At 45.4% G+C, this 23,331-nt stretch overlaps 1 pseudogene; it reads right to left on the bottom strand.

Moving 5' to 3' along the window:
• Positions 1-922: 922 nt before the first annotated feature.
• Positions 923-23,331, bottom strand: part of LOC144806831 (uncharacterized) — a 135,457-nt pseudogene continuing 113,048 nt past the window's right edge.

Below are 23,331 nucleotides of genomic sequence, written 5' to 3'. Positions count from 1 at the left end.
AAAAAAGAAACAATGTCTATAAAATGTACCTTGATGACAGTATAAAGAAACTAGGGCTGGGTGATATATAGGGCTTAGACACAGCCACCCAAGTATTCAAAAGGACTGTAAACAAATCTATAAGACTGCAAAGCTGGATCGAGAACTAAGGCGTAGTTCCCAAACACTCATACGGATGGATGCTGTTGAACTCTTACAATGTTCAAAAGGCCTCACGTCTGCTTGAGGCTACCTATTCTTGGAAGGTAAACAGAAATTTTGGTCACTGAGGTTGGGGGAGATCACCACACGGGATTTGTTAAAAAAATGGCAGGAGAAAGAACATTGAGGGATATGGAATGACGTTTGTGCCATCAGTCAAAGGAATCGTTATTGCACGTTCTATGCATCTGCCCGACTAAACTACGTGCGAAGGACTCGGCTAAGGAAGGAATTCAAGACACTAGGGATTAATTGTGCAGATCGCCCACAATAGAATCACTTGATCCCAAGAACGTAATCCTGAACATTCAATTGTGCAAATTATGGACACCTTCAAGGTCCTTGTCAAAGAGACATCTACTACTCATCTTGCGGATAAGGCCACTAGCCAAGTTAGGATACTGGAAGGGATGATGGAATGGCTGGGTTATTTGGGCACATTCAATTCAAGTCTACTCCGCTCCACTGTTGGAAGGACTGCTAGTTAACAACAGCAACACAAAGGGCCTATAGACATGCCGGTCTGCTAGGGACTATGAGCTTTATCTTGCCAAATCCCATCTTTTCGTTTCAGGGGCACCTCCTAAAAATCTATCTTTGGTTGCTAAGAACAATTTGCACTTTCTCCACTGTATAAGCACTCCAGGACCATACCCAAGTCCAATGAAAAGCCAGCACATAATGATCATTTGTAAAGGCCTTTCCTAAATAATTTGTCAAATGTCATGAATTAGTTCATCTCAACAGCTCTTCGTTATATAGCACTTCAGAGCATGCACTTTATGGCAAACTGCCATTTATATTCATAAGAATTATAGAGATCCCTCAAACATCGTGTGTGAAAACATAATTTGCAAAGATGTTACACTTTCTGGCAGATGGCGACTTTATGGCATTCAGAGCACACATACATTTTTTGTTCAATGTTTGTTATCTCAATTTAAATGAGATCCACTTTTTAATTAAAGATTTTCCAATATTCGTAGCACTGATAAGTTTTTTCCCAAGTGTGTGTCATCTCATATTGAGTGAGACCGGCTCTGATGGAAGCTTTCGGGGCATTCTGAGCACTCATACATTTTTCACAGTGTGTTTTCTCCTGTGTATAATTAGATTATATTTCTGCCAGAATCTTTTCTGGCATTCAGAGCACTGATGAGGTTTTTCCCCAGTGTGGGTTTTCTCATGTCGAATGAGGTTGGCTTTCCAAGTGAAACTTTTCTGGCATTCAGGGCACTGATAAGGTTTTTCCGCAGTATGTGTTCTTTCATGCTGAGTGAGAGTGATTTTCTGAATGAATCTTTTCTGGCATTCAGAGCACTGATAAGGTTTTTCCCCAGAGTGGGTTCTTTCATGCTTAGTAAGACTGGTTTTCTGAATGAAGCTTTTCTGGCATTCAGGGCACTGATAAGGTTTTTCCCCAGAGTGGGTTCTTTCATGCTTAGTAAGACTGGTTTTCCAAGTGAAACTTTTCTGGCATTCAGGGCACTGATAAGGTTTTTCTCCAGTATGTGTTCTTTCATGGTAAGCAAGACTGGCTTTCTGAGTGAAGCCTTTCTGGCACTCAGAGCACTTATAAGGTTTTTCCCCAGTATGAGCTCTTTCATGGTAAGTAAGACTGGATTTCTGGCTGAAACTTTTCTGGCATTTAGAGCATTGATAAGGTTTTCCCCAGTGTGTGTTCTTTCATGGTAAGTGAGACTAGTTTTCTGAATGAAGCCTTTCTGGCACTCGGAGCACTTATAAGGTTTTTCCCCAGTGTGTGTTCTCACATGTTGAGTGAGGATATATTTATGATGGAATGTTTTTTGGCATTCAGAGCACTGATAAGGTTTTTCGCCAGTATGTGTTCTTTCGTGGTGAATGAGACCGATTTTCTTAATGAAGCCTTTTTGACATTCAGAACATTTATGAGGTTTTTCCCCTGTGTGTGTTCTTTCATGTTGAGTAAGACTGCTTCTCCGATGGAAGCTTTTATTGCATTCAGAACAAGGATAAGGTTTTTCAAATGTGTATTCTCTCATGCTCAGTGAAATGGATTTTCTGATTAAAGATTTTATGGCATTCAAAGCAATGTTGGGGTGTTTCCCCAGTGTCTGTTCTCTCCTGGTAAGTGAAACTGCTTTTCTGAATTAAGGTTTTCTGGCATTTAATGCACTGATAAGGCTTTTCCCCACCGTGTGTTATCTAATTTTGATTGAGATAAGATTGACAACTAAAGCTGTTATTGAATTCAAAACAGGTATAACATTGTCTTCTGGAGTTAATGTCTCCAGGCTTGGTTTTGTCTCACATACATGCCAAGGAGTGCTTATGTTGTCACCTCTAGGGCTAGCCTACGTAATCCTATAAACTTTTACTGAGCTGGGCCACAGCACCTATGAGGATGTCTCCAATGTATGCCCCTGTAGGTTCTCATACAGAATTATAATCATGTTGAAACTCTAAGATTTACACACGTTTACATATTTTGAATTTTATAAAGCACTGATGAGGCATCTGACATGTTTAGTGTTAACACATCAGCTAGGTTTTTTCATTCAGGTCAAGGTAGGAAATAGGCTTGTAAAGGATAATAGCATTCAATATCACCAGAAGGTCCCTTTTACCTTCCCTTTTCCGAACGAGACAAACATCAACCAAGAAAGTCCTTCATTGTGAAGGTTCTACGTAGTTATGAGGAGGTCGAGAAAGAGGTGGATGCGTGTATTTTCTACACTGAATGTTGTGCTCTGCCGTCTTTGCTTTGTTGAGGTCTTTGAAAGATCTTTAACAATGACTTTTTATGCACTGCTTTTGTTCTCTCATCTTAAATAGGATGGAGACTTCAAATACATCTTGTTTCATTATGTTGAGGGGGTTGGTATTGCTAACAAAAGCTCCCACTTTCTGTGCGGGGATAAAATGTTGTTGCTTTTATCTTCTCTGCTGCATTCTTCCAGTACCATCAGTTTGAAGCTATAACAGAAGTTATTCTCAGGTGCACTGTGTTCAGCTTTAATGACTTTCCAAAGGTCTCTTTTGACACAAAATATTCTTACAAATAGTACGTGCACTGAGCTCTCATTTTACACGTGTTCCTTTTCCATTTCAGAGGCTGTTTAGTGCAAAGAGCTCATCCCTATTAATTATTTTGGTTATTTTCACTTAGGAGCTTTGTTAATGTTCAATGTAGGGTATTGAGTCAGAAAAACAATGTTTGTATTCAGTAGTTTTCAGTACTTGAGGATTTCCAGTTGCTCATCACTCCTGGATTTGAGTCATTGTTTCCTTTTTCAAGCTCTGAGGCTTCTTCACCTCTTCAAAAAAACTTTTTGACAGTGTTAACTTTGTGTTGCATGTTAGCAAATTAACATGTTGCTTTGCTGTCCATTCTTCAGTCATCTGCAGAATGAAAATCAGATTGTTAATGGACAGAAATCGGCACAGATGAATAACATTAATGAACTGATTTAACGCAAAATGATAGAATTGTGAGAAGGGAGAATGACAACTATTTGAATTGCTTTGTCTAAGAAGTAAAGGGCTTTGTGGTGCTATAGAGATCGGGACCTAGAAAACACTGGCCACAAGCTTGATGAGAGCTAGCGTTTGAAGAGAAGTTAGTGCAGCCAGATTCAGAGATCCCTGGCCACTTTTTGCATCAGGAAAAGTGAGTCCTTGCGTATGCCAGGGCTGCGTCTGGCCTTAGCTGCACTGCCTGCAGGTGAATGACAAGGTGTGTATGCAGAAGAGTGTCTGAACAAGACAGCAGTGTGAGTATGTAGGAAGCTGGCTCTGTATGTACTATACCAAAGTGAGGTATAGTGTGCACAGTGTCCAGTGGAACCCCAAAGGTAGGCAGAGTTAAAAATAGATAGCACCTTACTCTCTATCTGTGGTAGTGTGGGCGAGCAGTAAGGATTTATCAGAGGGTAGTGTTAAGCATTTGTTGTACACACTCAATCAGCAAATGATTGCACACACTCAAAGACTGCACTTAGACCAATTTGCTTTGTATAAAAATATTATTTAGGTATGTTTATTTCTTAGAACCAACCAAACCTGGCACAGGTAAGTGATTTATACTTTGCAGTATCAATACAGTTTGGTTTGCAGTTGTATATATACTTTGGTTTGATTACAGTAGAATTACTGGAAACGCAATACCTTAAACTATTGTACATATACTTTATAATGACTTTTCAATATGATGTCATGTAGATGACTTTGCAGATTACTTTTCTTACACAGTGTAGTATACCTGGATACTGGATTGGGACATTTTCTGTAAATAGGTAAATGTGTTTGGTTATTTGTACAGAGTTATATAGGATTTTATAGATTTTCCAACTCAACACTTAGAAACTTTTTCATAGGTAAGAGTCAATGTTATCCGATGGGAGGAAATAGAGTTATTGGTTAACAGGTAAGTACTTTGTTGTGGGAGTTGGTTTTCTGGGGTTAGACTCAGGGGTCTTCCGGGGTCGAGGATGCACTCTCAAAGCACCCTCAGTGACACTAGGGTGGCCGGGTGCAGAGTGCTGAGGCCCAATGTTATCCAATGGGGGATGGGGGCCTCTAGATGGTGGCTGCTCACGAGCAGGCCACAAGGTTGTGGGAGCAAAGCCCCTGGACCTCAGCTTAGGGCAAATGAGGTTTCAAGTTAGCACCGAAGGAAGACTCACAACGGCACTAGGGTGGAAGAGTGTAGGGTGATGGTTTGTTGTCTGGTGCCCTGTTACTTTCAATGGGTTTCTCCGGTTTGCAAACACATTGCAGGCTCAGGGACGAAGGTCTTCTGGGAGTGATCACCACTTGGAGAGGTAAGTTGGGATGCTGGGGGTTGGTTAGACACCATCGGTTGGGCCACCCAAGGCTGTGGGGTGTCGGGTGCAGGGGTGTCTTTTAGGGTTGAATCTTCTTACCAGCTCCTGGTCACGGTTGGGGGGACCCTCCAGATTGAGGCTGCAGGCGTCGGCTGGAAGCTTGAAGCAGGTCAGGGAATCACTGGATCTCAGGTCAGGATCGCCGGGGAGACCTTATCGTTGTTGTTAGACCTGGTGCCATTAGCGTGTGTCTCCCTTCCATTTTTGCTGTTGCCTCATGTATTTCTGCTGGTATTAGATGCTTTGGGCACTGTGCCACTGCTATCCAGTGCCACAGTGCAAGTGCTCCCTATTGTAAATTGATGTATTAATCAGTGGTTCCATGTTTGGCTATTTGGTTTACTTGTCAGACCCTAGTCTAGTGCACTGAGTGTGCCAGGGCGTGTAAATTCAAATGCTGCTGGTGGGCCTGCAACACTAGTTGGGCCACCCACAGAAGCAGCCTTGTATAATGTGTCTAAGGCATGCCATTGCAGAGCCTGCAAGCAGTCTGGTACTGTCATGCTGACTGGGCAAGTGCACCCACTTGCCAGTCCCTAAACCTTCCCTTTTCTTCTTTCTTCAGATTAGTGACCCCTATGGTAAACCCAAGGGCAGGGTGCATTGTAAGTATAAGGTAGGACAATCCCTGATGTGTGTGGCATGTCCTAATAATGAATTACAGCCATTTTCGTTTTTCACTATTGCAAGGCTACCTGTTCTTATAGGCCAGAATGGACTAAGAGTTATTACATGTTATAATCCCAGCTGTCTCAGAGAACATGGTAGAAATTCGAGTTTAGAGTGCCTGGACTCAGAATAATAAAATACATATTTTAGTGAAGTTTATTTTAATATTCTGTGTTTGCAAATAACACTTTTAGAAAGTAGGTATTTGCTTGTCTAACCATTCAAACCTGCCTCTGCTAGGTTGTGTATTCCTTTGTCTGGTTTTGTGAGTGACAGGGCTGGTGAATTCTAGGAGACAGGCTGAGTCACCCAGTGGTGAATAGAGAGATCTGCATCTAGATGGGATGGAGGAGTTGCACCTGAACCTTGAATAGGGCTGTGCCTGCCTTCCACAATGCTGGCTCCACCCCCTGGGGAGCGGCTGATGTCTGTGCCCTGCACACTGAAAGAAGAGAAGGAGTCCTGTAAACAGAGTGCTCCAGGACTGTACTTGCCTTCCACAATGCTGGCTCCATCTCCTGTGGGGCGTCTGATGTTTCTGCCCTGCACTGTGAAAGAAAAGGAGAAGTCTGGTAAAAAGAGTGCTTCAGAACTGGTTTGGACTGGACAAAGGCCCCTCTCCCCTCAAAGAACAAAGGATTTTGGGGTATAAATATTGGGACCCTGATCCCATGAAATTAGATCACTTTGGACTACAAGAAGAAACCCTTACTGACGAGAGGAACCTGAAGAAACTGAGGAGAGACTATTCCCAAGCGTAAGTGCTGCTTGGGGGATTGGCATGCAGTGGTTGCCTTACTGCCAAAGGAAGGAGAAAGGCACTTTGTGTACTTTGCTTTCAACTTGTGAAGGATCTCCAAGGGCTTGGAAAAGAGCTTGCCTCCTGCTGAAGTCTCTGGGACAACAGACTTCACCCCCAGCTCCCCAGAGTTCTTGTGGAAGTGCCTGCTGCTGTTTTGGGCCTTCGGAGAAACTGCGTGTTGCAAGGAGCTGGAAGCGCGACTCAACGAGAAGAAGCATGTCGCCGTCGCTGTGCCTGCCGTCGCAACTCCGAAGGAGGGTGTCGCCGCTGGAACTGTCGCACTGCACTGCATCGGAGAGAAGCGTGCCACAACAAAGAGGAAGCATGTCGGCGTTGCTGCTGCTGCCGTCGCAACTCTGGAGGAGTGTGTCGCCGCTGTAGTTGTCGCACTGCACCGTATTAGGAGAAGAATCTCGCAACGAAGTCGGAGTGTGTCGGCGTCGCTGAGCCTGCCGTCGCAACTCCAAAAGAGGGTGTCGCCGCTGGAACTGTCGCATTGCACCGCGTCGAACAAGAGCACCTCGTATCCCCGAGAAGCGCGCTGCCGTCGGAGCTGCTGCCGTCACATCTTGGATGTCGCTGCTGTAGTTGCCGCATCGAGCGGAAGCTTCACGCATCATGGGAGAAGAGCGTCGCCGCTGGAGCTGCTGCCGTGGCGTCTTGAATGTCACCGTTGTAGTTCATGCATCGAACTGATAACTTCTCGCATCCCCGATAAGCGTGCCGCATCTGGAAGATCTTCACGTCTTTATTTCTTTGTATCTGAACTTTGCTGCATTTCCCATCGCTGCGACATTGCTTGTCGTGAAGTGCAACGCAACTTAAGGTACATTGACGCAGAGTGTCGCTTCTAAGAACTGAACTGACATAAGCTTAAATCTACCATCTTAAAGTAATCATAGTGTGTATTTTTGTCGTTTATGGTCTTTTGGTAGCTCTATATAAAACCTGTGTGGTGTCCATTTGCAGTGTTGTCACTGGGTTACTTTATGTGGTCACAACTGCTTAACTTACAACGCCTCTGAAATAATCCTGGACTGCTCGCGCCACGCTACCTAGAGGGTGAGCAGGGGTTATTTTAGGAGTGTAATACCCCTACCCTGACTAGAGGAGTGGGTCCCTATGTGTCACAAGTACCTATCGGTACCAACTAGAGACCCCCAAATCTAACAGTGGTGTTGGGCTACTCAAACTGGGTCCGTGGGCATCGGGTGCAGAGTTGCGGATTCTGCCAGAGCTGGAGTCTGTTGGTGAACAAATCCAGTGTTCAAGGGAGAGAAAGTCTTTTCCTGGGATGGCAGGGCAGGTCCTCGGGGTTCTTGAGGTTCCTGGCTGCAGGACACACCGGGGTTTCGCTTCTACAGGTTTGAGGTGGGGACATGCCGGTAGGGCTGGGGCCAAGTCAGTAGGCGTCCTCCTCTTCTTAGCTTCGGCACAGCTGTTCGTCCTTCTTCTTTTCTTGTTGGTCGTTGCTGTTCTGAGGAGGCAGGATTCAGGGTGCCCTTAAATACTAAATGTAGGGGCCTTACAGGTAAGTAAAAGGTTGGGACCAATGGGTCTCTTCCTGGGGGGGGGGGTACACCCCCTATTATGCCACCGTCCAGTGGGTTGGCTAGGTCCCCCCATCTGCAAGATGGGACTGTGATTTGTGCTTCACTTTGCCTCCCCCACCTGCGGGGTGGGGTTGGCAAAGGTGGACACACCTCCCTTCCTCACTTAGTTTTCCCGCCGGTTCTCCAACCCAAAGTGTGGGTCAGAACCGGTGGGGATCAGTTGCTGGGAGCAGCAAAAGGCCTGGGGAAGCTCACAAAGGCGGCAAGCCTTTGAAGCTTCCCCTTCAGGGACCCTGCCCATCCTGGGGGAGGAGGCTTGGCACCTCGTCCCAGGATGTGCATTTTTTCAAGCCCTTGAGAGGAGCAGGCTCTGGATTCAGGGGTCCAGAAACATGTCTCGTGGTAGCAGCTGGGGAGCAGCCACTCAGCCTAGACACTAGTGTTAGGTCATTTTTCAAATGCCCGCTGTGTGCATTTTTCTTTAATTCCCCTCCCATAGGCATCGTCCTTTCCAGACGCCAGCCGCGTGGTTCAACCGTCACGTGGAATTACTATCCTTAACTATTGTTCCCCAACAGCCCTGGACTCAGGTATACTGGCACTTCACTTTTTTCCCCGTTTGCACTCCTTATTGTAGTGTGTCATATTCCTTCTCTACAGGCTCGTAATCACGAACAAATTTTGTTCCAACCACAGGGATCGTGTGTGCTCATAACACCTTATCAGATTGCACACTACGTTGCCATTGAGGTAAGTCCTATATTCTCAATCTTTGCACGTACACTCTAGGGTAGTCCTGCATCCCCGTTTTGGCATGCTCACTCTTTCTTTTCACATGGTTATCTCAGCTCTTGACACTTTTGTAAAGCCACGGCACTTGCCCCTTATTGACAGATTGCTTGTACCGACTGGCATCTGTTCTCGGCATTGCCGGCTCACTCTACGCCACCTTGGTTGCGCTTCGACTGTGAATTCTTACGCTTGTTGCTGCCCTGTAATCATAATTCCAGTAAACTCCTATACTTTACTTTTATTTGCTGTATCCGCTAGGATGCGTTCCTATTTTCACCTTTCATACAGCATCTTGAGGTCATTACTGCAAGATGCTCTGTCATTTTTTTTATCAGGAGAGCTTCTAACGGTTTCACAAATGCCTCATTCTTTCACTGTAATCTTATTGTTCTCCCTATTCCTTATTCAGCATGTAGTTAGCAATTTTTCTCGCAGGGTGCCTGACATTACATGGTCCTTCCCTAAATATGTGTTTACAATGCTGGTTGTTTATCTCGTTGAAATACTTTCTCTGCCTTTTTCCCCAACTTTTCCCACAAGCAGTTAATAATTATTCAGGCAAGTGATACATGCAGTCCTGATGATGATCCCATTACCCGTTCAAAGGGATCGAAACGCCGTTGACCACTTATATAGTTACACACAGTCAACCATTGTGTTCTATCAGTGTGTTAACTATTCTGGATAGCTCATTTAAATGTTCTATAAAGTTTTTTAAGGACCACTGTTGTTACACAAATTGCCACCCAAGGTCCTTAATTTACCTATTGGGTTCCCTTGTTTCTTCCACAAATGGGTATCTGATTGGTAGGAGCCCAGGGCACACTCAGTCATAGCACTTCAGCAGTTCAGTAAAAAGTGGGGACAACCATGCAAAAGAGGGCACTTTCTTACAGAGTGCTCTAGACGTGTCGAATTACTTGTGAGAGTGGCAGTGAGAGAGAGTGCAGGGGAGATGCCTGAACGCACTTCTGTAGGGTTTCAGTCTTTTTCGTGCGGACCGGGAGCGATGATGAAAGATTTCCTCTTGGAAGGTCCAAGCAAGGGATGTGACGGCCAGGAGATAAGAGAGAACAATTGGGAGACTCTAGGATTGGAAGGTCTAGCACAAGCTAGGTCCAAGGAAATAGTGGATGAATTCTCTGGGGTCCCTTGGTGGATATATTGTCTGGGGTCCCCTGCTCCCCAAATTATCACCAGAAAGGGTGATGCAGGAGACAGAGAAGAGTCAGTGGGAGACCAATCCCCAAGACCAAGGCACTCTCAGTGATGTATATGCAAATATAACATGCGCTGGTATACATTCAATGATCATAAATGTTTGTTACATAGGTACGTTGTAGGTTGGAGTAACGTGTCCATGTTTTGGCTTGAAAGATTATATAGGTGAATTGGTATGTGAATGTGTACATGTAGTATATCAATTCTTTGTATTCTTTTTAATATTTCAGACCTGATGAAGTCCAAATGGACAAAACGTGTTGGCTGGGCTGATCAAATTTATGTCTACAAAGAATATAAATAAATTAAGAAATTGCAACAAGACAACGTAACGCCTTGTTTTATACTCCCCTTTGAAGTGGAGTCATACCAAAAGGACGTAGCTCAAGGGATTTGTTTTGTTCAAATTCTGAAAATAGGAGAGATTTATTACTATGTGTATTTAGGTACTTGAATGAATGTCTAATCCTTAACTTTTAAGAATGACACAGTACCAAGATAAAAAGTGTTCCTGGTCAAGTTTCAAAATTAAGCACATGATAAACCTGTTAGATATTTGTGGCAAAAAGATATAAGAAACAAGTTCAACAAAAGTAAGTTTAAAATAAAAGCTGCAGTAGATGAGAATGTGTAGAAACATGTAGAAAGATTCCAACTTTTCCTTAATTATCTAAGGATGAAAAAAAATAATCATGTTCTTTCTGCTACCCATTTAAAGCTAGAAAAATAGAGCAGAAGAAAGAAAAGCAACATTTCAGCTGTACGCAGCTGCTCTGTGACCTGCCTTTCGCCTTGGCTGCTGACTCTGGCAGCAGGCACTGTGACTTCAGGACTCAACTGCGATAACTTATTACAGTGCAGTTCTGACGTCTTTTCTTTATAACAGGTGACTTGGTGTGTCACAACCAGTCGATTATAAAGAATTAGAGCCAGGCGTTTATACAGGGATTGCAAAATTCCATGCATTATAAATATATGAATGCTATGAGGTCAAGGCAACGGGGAAAAGTAATTTCAGACTCTGTTTCAACTGGATGAATTTGAAGATTACATTGCAGGGGAGACCATATACATGGTGAAACTTCTTTTAAGGTTATGAGATTGTAGGAGAGTAGGATCTGCTTCCTATGGTTACTCCCACTTTTTGCTGATGTTTCACTGTTTTTCAACTTTAGTCTGGCTGGGGCCCTGCTATCCAGGACCCCAGGCTAGCTGCTTCCTCTCTAAATTGATTGCAAGTATTTTAGGTACACTCCAGTTTGGTCACTGGGGTACCCTTGTGAGTCTCTTGTATATGAGGGTACTAAGGGCATAGGTACCCCAGAAGCCTACCAGGGGCTACAGCATGTATTGTGCCATCCCTGGGAAGCCTTCCAAAATGACACCACAAGACTGCTACTGCAGCCTGGGAATGGTAGTGCATGCACCCCTTACTTAGATATAGGCTACCTATTACTACCTTATATCACTGCACATAGAAACCTATCAGTCACCCCTATGGCAGGCCTTATCAATCTTGAAGGCAGGGTGCTTGGTTTCGTGTGAGAGGGTGCCCATGCATGAGCAGGGCCCCTCTGCAGTGCTCGGAGCCTATTCTCTGAGGCTGTTCTGTGATGCAGCCAGACCATATACTCTTAAGTGCCTTATAACCTTGCAGTAAATGTTAACTTTGAAACATGTCGTGTTTGGTGTCAATCACTTTGGAATCCTACTCCCCCGTCAGTCCTGGCGGCGGGGTAGAATTCTACCCTTCTAGAGGGAGAGACATGTACACAACGCTATACCCGTTACCAGTTTAACACAGCCCTGGCATCACAAAATGGATGCTGCAGCCACGGACATGAGTCTGGCCTCCTGCTGCTGACCGAAACTTCGGCAGGGGAGGCCTGGACAATAGGTTTCCTATCATAGGGAGGTGTAACCACCACTTAGCCAGGCCTTAGTGGATTGGGGCTGGGTTGGTGCACTCTGAGAGTGCTTTGAAGTCTGCACGGGGGGCACATTTGGTGTCCCTGTGCATAGCCCATTTCAAACCGGTTGCAGGGGCTACCAGCCCCTGCTTTGGCGTGAAACTGGACCAAGGAAATGGGTGTAGCCACCCCTCTTTCCAAACCCTCCCAGAGGTGGGTCCACAGAGTTAGTCCAACCCCTTTCTTATGTATAAGTAAGGATCCCCTGGCAACAGGACTTTAGATTACTCATGGACGAAACTCTGCAACTGAATCCTGGAACTTCGACGCTTTACTCAAGACTAGAGGACGGAAGAATCTCCCTTGGGGTCAAGGAGTGACTCCCCTGCTTAGCAGGCACCAAAGACAAATCTTGCCGGTCTGCATTTCCGAAGCTCCCGCCGGACACCAACACCTTTACAACACCAGAGGTGGATTTCCAGAGTTCTCAGAGGCCGACCCGAGTCCCCAGCAAAGCTGAGACCCGCAGCCCTCGTGAGTGACGTGGAACCGGAACTCCTTGACACAGTGCACATTTGCAAGTGCATTGACTTCCCGACATCTCTTGAAGTTGTGCTTTGGGTTACTTGTAGCCCAAGCCCTGAGTACCTTTTGCTCCGAAGATTGTGGACCTACACTCCACAAGTGTTCCTTGAGCCCGCTTCTTGCATTCCCGCTCAAGGCTCCTTTGCGATCTCTGGTCCATCGACTGGTGGGTCCCTACGAAGGCAACTCTGATTTTCTTTGGGCTTCCCTGGTTGCTCCAGATGTGCCCTGACTCCCCACCACGTGGTGAGTCCCTCGGACCTTGCTGATCAACACCAAAGCATTTCTTTACTTTCTGCGTGGGTTGCTGTTGCCAAGGCTTGTTGGGTCCAATCCGGTCACCAACACCGCAGCACTCAACATCCTTTGTGGGAAAGCTCGATTTCAGATCCTGGTTTTCATCGACGCCTCCTGGTCCTCGTGGCTGAAGAGTCAAGCTTCACCGCTTTCACCTGACATTACCCGACATCGGTGGGCATTCGACTATCGTGCCCCTGGTCACTGGCAAGTGACCCAGACTCTGTCCCCTCTGCTTTCAGGTTCTTATCATCTTCAATCCAGGCTTGGATCACACCGGACACTTTCCACTTCGACGGCAGCAGCACTTTGCAGCAGATCGCCATTGAAAACGACGACGATTCCCGACACCAAAGGACACCTATGCACCCGGCTTCCCTGGGTGAGGTAAATAGAGTACTCTGGTACTCCCGTGGGTGTTGGTTCTAGAGCCCCTTAAGTCTAAAGGGATTTGCTCAAAGTCCTCTCCTAAGTGGCCCTTTTCTTTAGATTTTCAACCGCAACTTTCCCCATAGAAGCTAATGGCGATTCGCGGCTGTGTGCTGACACTGCATGCGTCCCCCGTGGGTCCACTGTGTCACTACCTTGGGTGGTTCCTTGTGGCCCCAGTGATTCTACAGGCTCTAGGCCTTGTGTCTAGTCTAGTCGTGGTTCTTATACCACTTTCTTAATATATGGGTTGGTATGCCCCTAGGGCTCAATGTATAGTGTGCTAATTTACTGTGTGTTATTAAGTGTAACTTATGTGTTTTGACCTCTAGCCTCATAAAGAGAATAGTAGGGTGTGTTTAGAATAAAAACATATATTTTATATATATACCTGGTGTGGTTCTCCTTTCATTTGGTTATTCAAGAGATTATAAAACAGAATTGGGTCAAGTGCGCACCATCCTAAATTTAGTAACAGAGCTGTGACATATTAATGACAATATCTCTAAACACATGTTGTTCAGCACATATGTATCCCTCAATTTTCCTTTCTTGAAACAAGAGAGTCAAATCAATGTTCTTTTTTTGGAAACCGTTGTTCCGTTTATTCTAAGAATTATCATCACAATAGAAACAGCTGACACGTGTTTCGTTAGTACAAGTAAGTACCACAACTTCCTCAAGGCTGAAAAGAAAGGTTTAGAGTGTAATAGGATGATAAACATGAAAAGTAAAAAGCGTCCTGGTCCAAAGCGATCAGAATGAGTTACGAAGGCAAAATACCGTGAACATGTCTGGTGAAATCTCAGCTAAAAGAACGGGTAGGTGCTCAAAAATTGGAGCCAAAAGCCAATCCAGTAACACAAGGATTCAGTCTTCAAAGTATATCCAAGGTAAGAAGTAAGTACCACGGAACTCAAATGTAGAAAAAGGTCCGCATGGTAACGCAACAAGAGATTATAGACTGGTAAAACCTACTGCTTTACATTCCTTCAAGACTTTGCCTGAAGGCTGCTCTCCACAGCTACCACTAGGATGGCTTTCAATAAAGGTTGTCTTTAACCTATCACCTCTAAGGGGCTGTCTGGACTGGTGCAAGGCGCCCACTACAACTAGTGGACAGCATATGCCAGGCCAACTTCTCACAGAGATGATTCAAGCACATGATCTGGGCAATGTATTTATACCTTGCTATTGCCAAAGGTGAACTAACGATAGAGGAGGAGAAAGATTAGTCCCAAATAGGAGGAGTCAAATTTAATAGTTGGCCCGAAAAGTATGCAAAATGTATTCCCAAGACCTAGTGAGAGCAAGTGTTCTATGTATTTATTTATTTATTTTTACATTTGTATGGCGCGCAGCTACCCAACAAGGGTTTCCCGGCGCCGATGGCAGACTGAAGCGATTTAGGAAAGGTGACCACATGACAGGGTGGTTATTTCTGGAAAAGCCAGGTCTTCAGGTGCTTTCTAAAACTGACATAACTGTCTTCTTTGCGAATATGGAGAGGGAGTTTGTTCCAGAGAGTGGGCCCTAGGACAGAGAAAGATCTTCCTCCCATTCTCGCAAGTTTGAACCTCGGGGTCGTGAAATTTGCAGAGTCTTGGGAGCGTAGTGCTCTTGCCGGAATGTAGGGGGTTGCAAGGGCTTGTAGATATTTAGGTGCGTGCCGGATTTGATCCTAAACATATAACTCAGGGCTTTGAACCTGATGCGGTTGTCTACCCTGAGCCAATGTAGGTCTTTCAGATGTTTTGACACACTGGAAGTTTTTGGGATGTTGCAAAGTAGTCTTGCTGCTGAGTTCTGGACCAGTTGTAAGCGTTTAATGACGGATTGGTTTGAGCCCAGGTAAAGAATGTTGCCGTAGTCAAGACGAGATGTAATGAGTGCGTTGACTTCGGACTTTTGAGTGGCAAGGGGCAGCATCCAAAGGATCTTTTTTAACCATTTCAGGATGGTGAAGCAAAGGCCAACCACTTTATTTGCCTGTTGCTTTATGGACAGGGTGTTATCAATGGTAACCCCCAGATGTCTTACTTGAGTGGCTGGAGTGGGGATTGTACCAAGCTCAGAGGGCCAGTGAGTTGCGTTCCATAGGTCTTTATTTTTCCCCTGCAGGAGGATTTCGGTCTTATTTCCGTTTAACTTCAGCTGGTTAGTGGACATCCAGCTGAAGATATTTTGGAGACCCTGTTTAAGACGGGAAGGGGCCAGTGGGTTTGACTCTGACAGGGAGAAGATGATTTGGGAATCATCTGCGTATGTCATGAGAGTGAGCCCTGATTTATCAGCTAAATCAGCCAGGGGTCTAAGGTAGAGATTAAAAAACAGTGGGCTCAGGATGGAGCCCTGTGGTACTCCGTGGGAGGTGCTAACCGTATCGGAGCAGGCGATCTGGGATGTGATTTGAAATGTTCTGTGCGACAAAAAGGACTCAATCCATTTGAGCGCATCACCCCGGATGCCGTTTCTCCCAAGTGTGGCCAGAAGTTTGGAATGGGAAATGGTATCGAAAGCCGCACTCAAATCTAACAAAATGAGTGCGACTGTCTGACCATCATCTAGGAGTTTCCTGATGTTTTCTGTTACTCCTAGTAGGGCTGTTTCGGTAGAGAAACCTGCTCTGAAACCGGACTGTAATGGGTGAAGAAGGGAGTTATCTTCGGTGAAGAGGGTGAGAGCAGAGTGAATGTGCCTTTCCAGCAGTTTTGAAAAGATGGGGAGAAGAGAGATGGGTCGATAGTTCGCGAGGAGTTCAGGGTTGGCTGTGGGTTTTTTCAGGAGTGGGCTGATCATGGCGTGTTTCCAGAGTGAGGGCACTGCAGAGAGCTGGAGGGAAGAGTTTATAGTTTCGGCAATAATGGTCAGGGAGGGGACATCCAATTTCTTGAGAACAGAGACAGGTATCGGATCGCGGGGGGAGTCTGATTTGACTGTTTTAAGGGTGGAAATGAGTGATTCCAAGGTGAAGGAAGGCCAGAATTCAATGGTGTTAATGTCACTCGACCAGGGGGGAATTACTTCTACAGGGTCATGAAAAGGAAGGTTGCTCCTAATGCCTAAAATGACTACAGCCTAACTTGTTTAAAGAATTTTGGGCAATTCAATGTAAAGAGGTGGTTGGTGTGTACACGATAAGTATAAGTAGGCAGTTGAAGGTGTGAATCGGACCGCCCTGTTAAGAGTTCATTGCTTCAGCAATTTGGCTTCCAATTGTTTCCCTGTAATACCAGTGTAAGTCTGGTAAGGCTATACCGTCTTCTGCTATAGAGAGATTAAGCTGCCAATCCACTTTAAGGGGTTGATCTGCTTTAATATATTTTTTGAATAATTATTATTATCACTTAGCATTTATTGAGTGCATGGCTACGCTAAGGCATCCCAGCGCTAACGGCAGAACGGGTGAAAGTAGGCGGCTAGCAATTACTCTTCCGGAATAGCCCGGTTCTAAGACACTTCCAGAAGGTAAGGTGGGACGTTTCTAAACGTAGATTGTGGGTGAGGGTATTCCACAATCTGGCTATGTTGTAGGAAAAGGAGCGGCCTCCGCTACGCTTCCTATTCATTTTTGGGATGCAGGCTAGATTTAAATTCACCGAGCGGAGAGACTTCTTAGGAAGGTATGCGGTGATCAGAGACTGGTTGATGCGAGGGCCTGTGTCCAAAAGAGTCTTGTGAGCAGTACATAAGGCCTAGAAGGAAATCCTCTCCTCAATCGGCAACCAGTGTAGGGTAGAGCCAGTCAGAAGTCGTGCAGCACAATTCTGTGCCACCTGAAGCTTCCTTAGGGTAGATTTTGGAGCTCGCAGATACAGTGAGTTACAATAGTCCAGGCGCGAAAAATCAGGGGCTGGACGACGACTCTCTTTGCCTACAGGGGCAGCAGGGGGAGGACTTTCCGCAGCATTCTGAGGATGCCGTGACACACCACTGACACGGCCACTGCTTGCTGGTCAAGTTTGAGAGATTTATCCAGCCACACGCCAAGGCTCTTTATCTTGGCCTTCGGGACTGGGGGGAGCCCAGGCATGGAGGCCAGGACCCAGTCCCGAAGGCCAGGACAGTGTGGGGGCTAAATTGGCTGTATTGCCTAAGTACATGATTTCAGTTTTGTCTCTGTTGAGTGAGCTAAAGAATGGTGATGGATTAAACCCAGATCAGTTGACTGGGGGTGAGTGTTTGATTTGCTGAAACGCTCCGTCCATCATCCCCTTTTGTATCGCTTTGTTCGCCCTAAGTGTGGCAGGGTATGCTCAGACGTGAGTCCCTTGGTCACTTGGCCACTGAATTCAAGATAGCCTGGCTCATGAGGATTATGAATCCGAAACCGGTCCCAGGATGCTTGTTTCCGGTCCAGGGAAGACATGGCTTGGCAGTTCGGGCTGGACTGTTCGCATGAGGCACAGGTACGGACTGATTTGCATATAGCCTTGTCTGAACTGGGGTGGCCGAGTGAGCTAAAGAATGGTGATGGATTAAACCCAGATCAGTTGACTGGGGGTGAGTGTTTGATTTGCTCAAACGCTCCGTCCATCATCCCCTTTTGTATCGCTTTGTTCGCCCTAAGTGTCGCAGGGTATGCTCAGACGTGAGTCCCTTGCTCACTTGGTCAGTGGATTCAAGATAGCCTGGCTGATGAGGATTATGAATCCGAAACCGGTCCCAGGATGTTTTTTTCCGGCCCAGGGAAGACATGGCTTGGCAGTTCGGGCTGGACTGTTCCCATGAGGCACAGGGTCAGACTGATTTGCATATAGCCTTGTCTGAACTGGGGTGGCCGAGTGAGCTAAAGAATGGTGATGGATTAAACCCAGATCAGTTGACTGGGGGTGAGTGTTTGATTTGTTCAAACGCTCCGTCCATCATCCCCTTTTGTATTGCTTTGTTCGCCCTAAGTGTGGCAGGGTATGCTCAGACGTGAGTCCCTTGCTCACTTGGCCACTGGATTCAAGATAGCCTGGCTGATGAGGATTATGAATCCGAAACCGCTCCCTGGATGCTTGTTTCCGGTCCGGGAAAGACATGGCTTGGCAGTTTGGGCTGGACTGTTCCCATGAGGCACAGGGTCAGACTGATTTGCATATAGCCTTGTCTGAACTGGGGTGGCCGAGTGAGCTAAAGAATGGTGATGGATTAAACCCAGATCAGTTGACTGGGGGTGAGTGTTTGATTTGCTCAAACGCTCCGTCCATCATCCCCTTTTGTATCGCTTTGTTCGCCCTAAGTGTGGCAGGGTATGCTCAGACGTGAGTCCCTTGCTCACTTGGCCACTGGATTCAAGATAGCCTGGCTGATGAGGATTATGAATCGGAAACCGGTCCCAGGATGCTTGTTTCCGGTCCAGGGAAGACATGGCTTGGCAGTTCGGGCTGGACTGTTCCCATGAGGCACAGGGTCAGACTGATTTGCATATAGCCTTGTCTGAACTGGGGTGGCCGAGTGAGCTAAAGAATGGTGAAGGATTAAACCCAGATCAGTTGACTGGGGTTGAGTGTTTGATTTGCTCAAACGCTCCGTCCATCATCCCCTTTTGTATCGCTTTGTTCGCCCTAAGTGTGGCAGGGTATGCTCAGACATGAGTCCGTTGCTCACTTGGCCACTGGATTCAAGATAGCCTGGCTGATGAGGATTATGAATCCGAAACTGGTCCCAGGATGCTTGTTTCTGGTCCAGGGAAGATATGGCTTGGCAGTTCGGGCTGGACTGTTCCCATGAGGCACGGGGTCAGACTGATTTGCATATAGCCTTGTCTGAACTGGGGTGGCCGAGTGAGCTAAAGAATGGTGATGGATTAAACCCAGATCAGTTGACTGGGTGTGAGTGTTTGATTTGCTCAAACGCTCTGTCCATCATCCCCTTTTGTATCCCTCTGTTGAGTTTGAGGCATGAGTGTTGCATCCAAGAGGCAACTTTTCCAGGCAGAGTTCCAGGTTTGAAGGATCAGTCTGGCAGATGGTTTAGAGATACCACCAGCTGAGTGTCATCTGCGTAAGTGACTACTTCAATCCCAAACGGCTGGATGACCTCGGCCAGTGGCCTCATATATACGTTGAAAAGCGTGGGACTTAGAGAGGATCTCTGGGGCCCTCCGTAGTTAAGAGGTAAAGGCCCAGAGGTGGATTCCCCCGAGAAGACCTGAAACGTCCTGCCACTAAGGAAAGATTTAATCCAAGAGATGGCTCCTCCTGCAAAAATGAATGTTATGCTTTTCATATGCACCGTCCATGACAACAATGAAGTAAATAGATATTTTCAAACAATATATTGTTGACTCTTGTCATGAATAATGATTCTGCTTATTATCTGGAAACTGGTGTCCTCCTCACCTGCTTGTGTTAAGTCTTTCCCTGGAAAGGAAAGATTTGCTGTCCCAGCAGAGTGACAGTGTGGTCTAACCTGAGGCTTCGTGTTGTATGCAGAAGGCACTATGCAACACCAAACTGCATTTCCCGGCAGGGATAGCCTTGGATTCCTGGCAGATGCCATTTCAACTTTACTTTCCTCTTCCCTTAAAACAATGTTTTGTTGTCTTTGAGGGGTTGGTTACCATCTCATGTTATTTATTGGTTGAAAAAGCAGATATTACAAATCGCATACAACTAAAACTAGAAGAGATGTGTTATCCGCATACTGCTACTGCACTCTCCCTTGATTATAGTTAGTTACCTGATAACCTTTGCACAGTCTGACCTGCACCCAGGAATTAGAATACAGAAGCCAATACCTCTGATTGTGGCATTCTTCACAATATTTAGAGACCTCCTTGAACAACGGTAGCTGCATGCGTTAACATCCACAGCCCGGCTACCTCTCCTACCACCCCTTGGCTTAATGCTTGCCTCTGACCCTGTACAACGCTCGACTGCCTCTTGGCTATGTTCATGCTCCAGAAATACCACATACATAAGCTATGCCACGACATATAACAGTTTAGTCTGCAAAACACTTATCTAGGTACAAGTATTGCTTTTGCAACAATATTATCTGCAGCCAATGGCCATTACGGAAACCTGTTTCACAAAGTGGCAAACATTTTCTGGCTTCTAAACAGGATTGTAATTTGTTCAACGGTAATTTTTCAATAAATATTTTCAACATCAGGAAGGGATATCAGCTTATTATTGGCTGGCACTGTATGAGAGCCGTTATACATGGGATACAATATTGAACCCACCAGGAGCCATACATTGCTTGTCTTCCAAACTGTTTTTTTTAATACAAGGGGAACAGAAGGTGGGAGTACAATTCTCGCTGCTCTTTAAAAAGAGAAAATTGCAGACCATTTGGTTGCAGCGCTTTCAATCTTTTTGGTTCCATTATAATCATTTCACCAATGTTTTTGTGATGCTCACCAGCAGGTTTATGTGGGTATTTATGTTATTTTCTATTACCTTGTTAGTAGCGTATGATACTTGTATATGGGCGTAGTAAGGGGGAGATAAAACGTGTCATTTTACAGCTTTCATCAATACAACTTATAAAGGTGCAAAATGTAATCGAGTCTTACGTTTTCAAAATCTCACACATTATACTCATTGATTATTATCTGATGGTTTCAAGCTATCGACCCTTGTGGGAGGAGGGAGGTCCATCAACATGTACCAGTGTGTGACCACCAAGAGCACCGGGCTCCGACCCTTGTGGCAGGAGGGAGGTCCATCGACATATACCAGTGTGTGACCACTAAGAGTACCGGGCTCTGACCCTTGTGGCAGGAGGGAGGTCCATCGACATGTACCAGTGTGTGACCACTGTAGGAAGGTAGATACCTGACTATGGTTACCCCCAACTTTTTTTTCCTGGTGTTTTGCTGGTTTTCTGACTTAGTTGACCTGGGGCCCTGCTATTCAGGACCCCAGGCCCATTGCTCTCTCTGTGAAATGGATTCCATGTACCCTAGGTACATATCTAATTGGTACTGGGCCACCTTATCAGACCCTGTAACTCAGGGCATAGGTGTACCCAGGGCCTACCAGGGGCTGAAGCATGTATTATGCCACCCCTGGATGGCCATCTAAATCTGACACAACTGGCTGCACAACAGCTGGGGCAAGGTGGTGTAATCACCCTTTGCTGTAGATATAGTATCCCTATATCTAACCCTAAAAATTGACACATGTATTTCTATCAGTCACTCCTATGGCAGGCCTTAACAATCCTGAATTATAGAAACAAGGGTTCCTAGCTTATTTTAAATATTCACAATACAGTATAGCACACAATGGACTACTATACGATAACTTTCCACTGCCCAGCCGGGCAGGGAATTTATTTATCAATCAGTATCAATTTCAACACAATATTTTTCAGACAGGTAGTATGACACAAGCCTGTGCCGTACTTTGAAAAGGAGAAGATAGAGAAAAGTGAAAGGGGTGTTTTCAGGCAAGGAAAAAGAGCAAAACAGGGCACTTTATAATTGAAAAGAAATAATGACAATGTCGCCTGGAGTGAAACAAACAATATCAAATTTTAAAATGCTACATGTATGTACACTCATAGGTGTCGACGTTTCGATCCCTTCGCTCAATTAGTTAATTGGGATCATCATCAGGACTTAAAAATTAGAGTTGCCTGAATGTAACAAAGCCTCTTTGTTGCGAGGTATTGAGTAAGGCGTCAGACTTTCTTCGGGCGCCCAGGGGTAGCGTCCAGGGATACAGTACTGGTCCTGGTTGAAGGGTTTAGATATATCCCATCGCGGCTTCAGGCCGAGCCATTGTGAGCTCGTTTTAATTCGTATACGTTTCCAAATGAATCTTGGGGTAAGAAGGTTCGACTTCTGACAGTGCCGATTTAATTAACTGGCTTATTTTGCGTTCTTGAGTGGTACACTGAGGGCTCGATGGCCGGGGTAACTGGTGAACAGTTGTGCACTCTATACTCGATCAATGTCGTCAATGTTGCGCGAGTAAAGTTTGAGCTTGCGTCTGGCCGGGATGCTTCGTTTCAATGCCGGTTCAAAACGAAGCATCCCGGCCAGACGCGAGCTCAAACTTTACTTCTTACCCCAAGATTCATTTGGAAACGTATACGAATTAAAACAAGCTCACAATGGCTCGGCCTAAAGCCGCGATGGGATATATCTAAACCCTTCAACCAGGACCAGTACTGTATCCCTGGACGCTACCCATGGGCGCCCGAAGAAAGTCTGACGCCTTACTCAATACCTCGCAACAAAGAGGCTTTGTTACATCCAGGCAACTCTAATTTTTAAGTCCTGATGATGATCCCAATTAACTAATTGAGCGAAGGGATCGAAACGTCGACACCTATGAGTGTACATACATGTAGCATTTTAAAATTTGATATTGTTTGTTTCACTCCAGGCGACACTGTCATTATTTCTTTTCAATTATAAAGTGCCCTGTTTTGCTCTTTTTCCTTGCCTGAAAATACCCCTTTCACTTTTCTCTATCTTCTCCTTTTCAAAGTACGGCACAGGCTTGTGTCATACTACCTGTCTGAAAAATATTGTGTTGAAATTGATACTGATTGATAAATAAATTCCCTGCCCGGCTGGGCAGTGGAAAGTTATCGTATAGTAGTCCATTGTGTGCTATACTGTATTGTGAATATTTAAAATAAGCTAGGAACCCTTGTTTCTATAACGCAGTTATACCCATGGTTCTTGGCTACCCGCTGGGTTTCCCTTGTCTTTCAAAAATAATTAACAATCCTGAAGGCAGAGTGCTTGGAATTATGTGAGATGGTGCTCTGGCATGAGCTGAGCCTGTCTGCAGCTTGCGGAACCAAGTCCAAATAGCTGTTCCATGATAACGCGTACCATATACTCTTAAGTGCATTATAATCCTTGCGGTTATATGCCAACTCTGGTATCGCTTTATCAAAACATGTCGAGTAAGGTGTCATACGAATTGGAATACTAACCCCTCGCCAATTCTGGCGACGGGGTTAGCATTCCACCCTTCTAGAGGGACACGACATGATAGTAACTGTGAACCCCGGTTAAAGTTAACTGAAGCCTCAGCTCCACAAAA

The sequence above is a fragment of the Lissotriton helveticus genome, chromosome 1_2 (genome assembly GCF_964261635.1).
Source record: "Lissotriton helveticus chromosome 1_2, aLisHel1.1, whole genome shotgun sequence".
NCBI classification, from domain to species: Eukaryota; Metazoa; Chordata; class Amphibia; order Caudata; family Salamandridae; genus Lissotriton; species Lissotriton helveticus.
The sequence above is the reverse complement of the archived record's forward strand: the minus strand, read 5'-3'. Positions and strand labels throughout refer to the sequence as shown.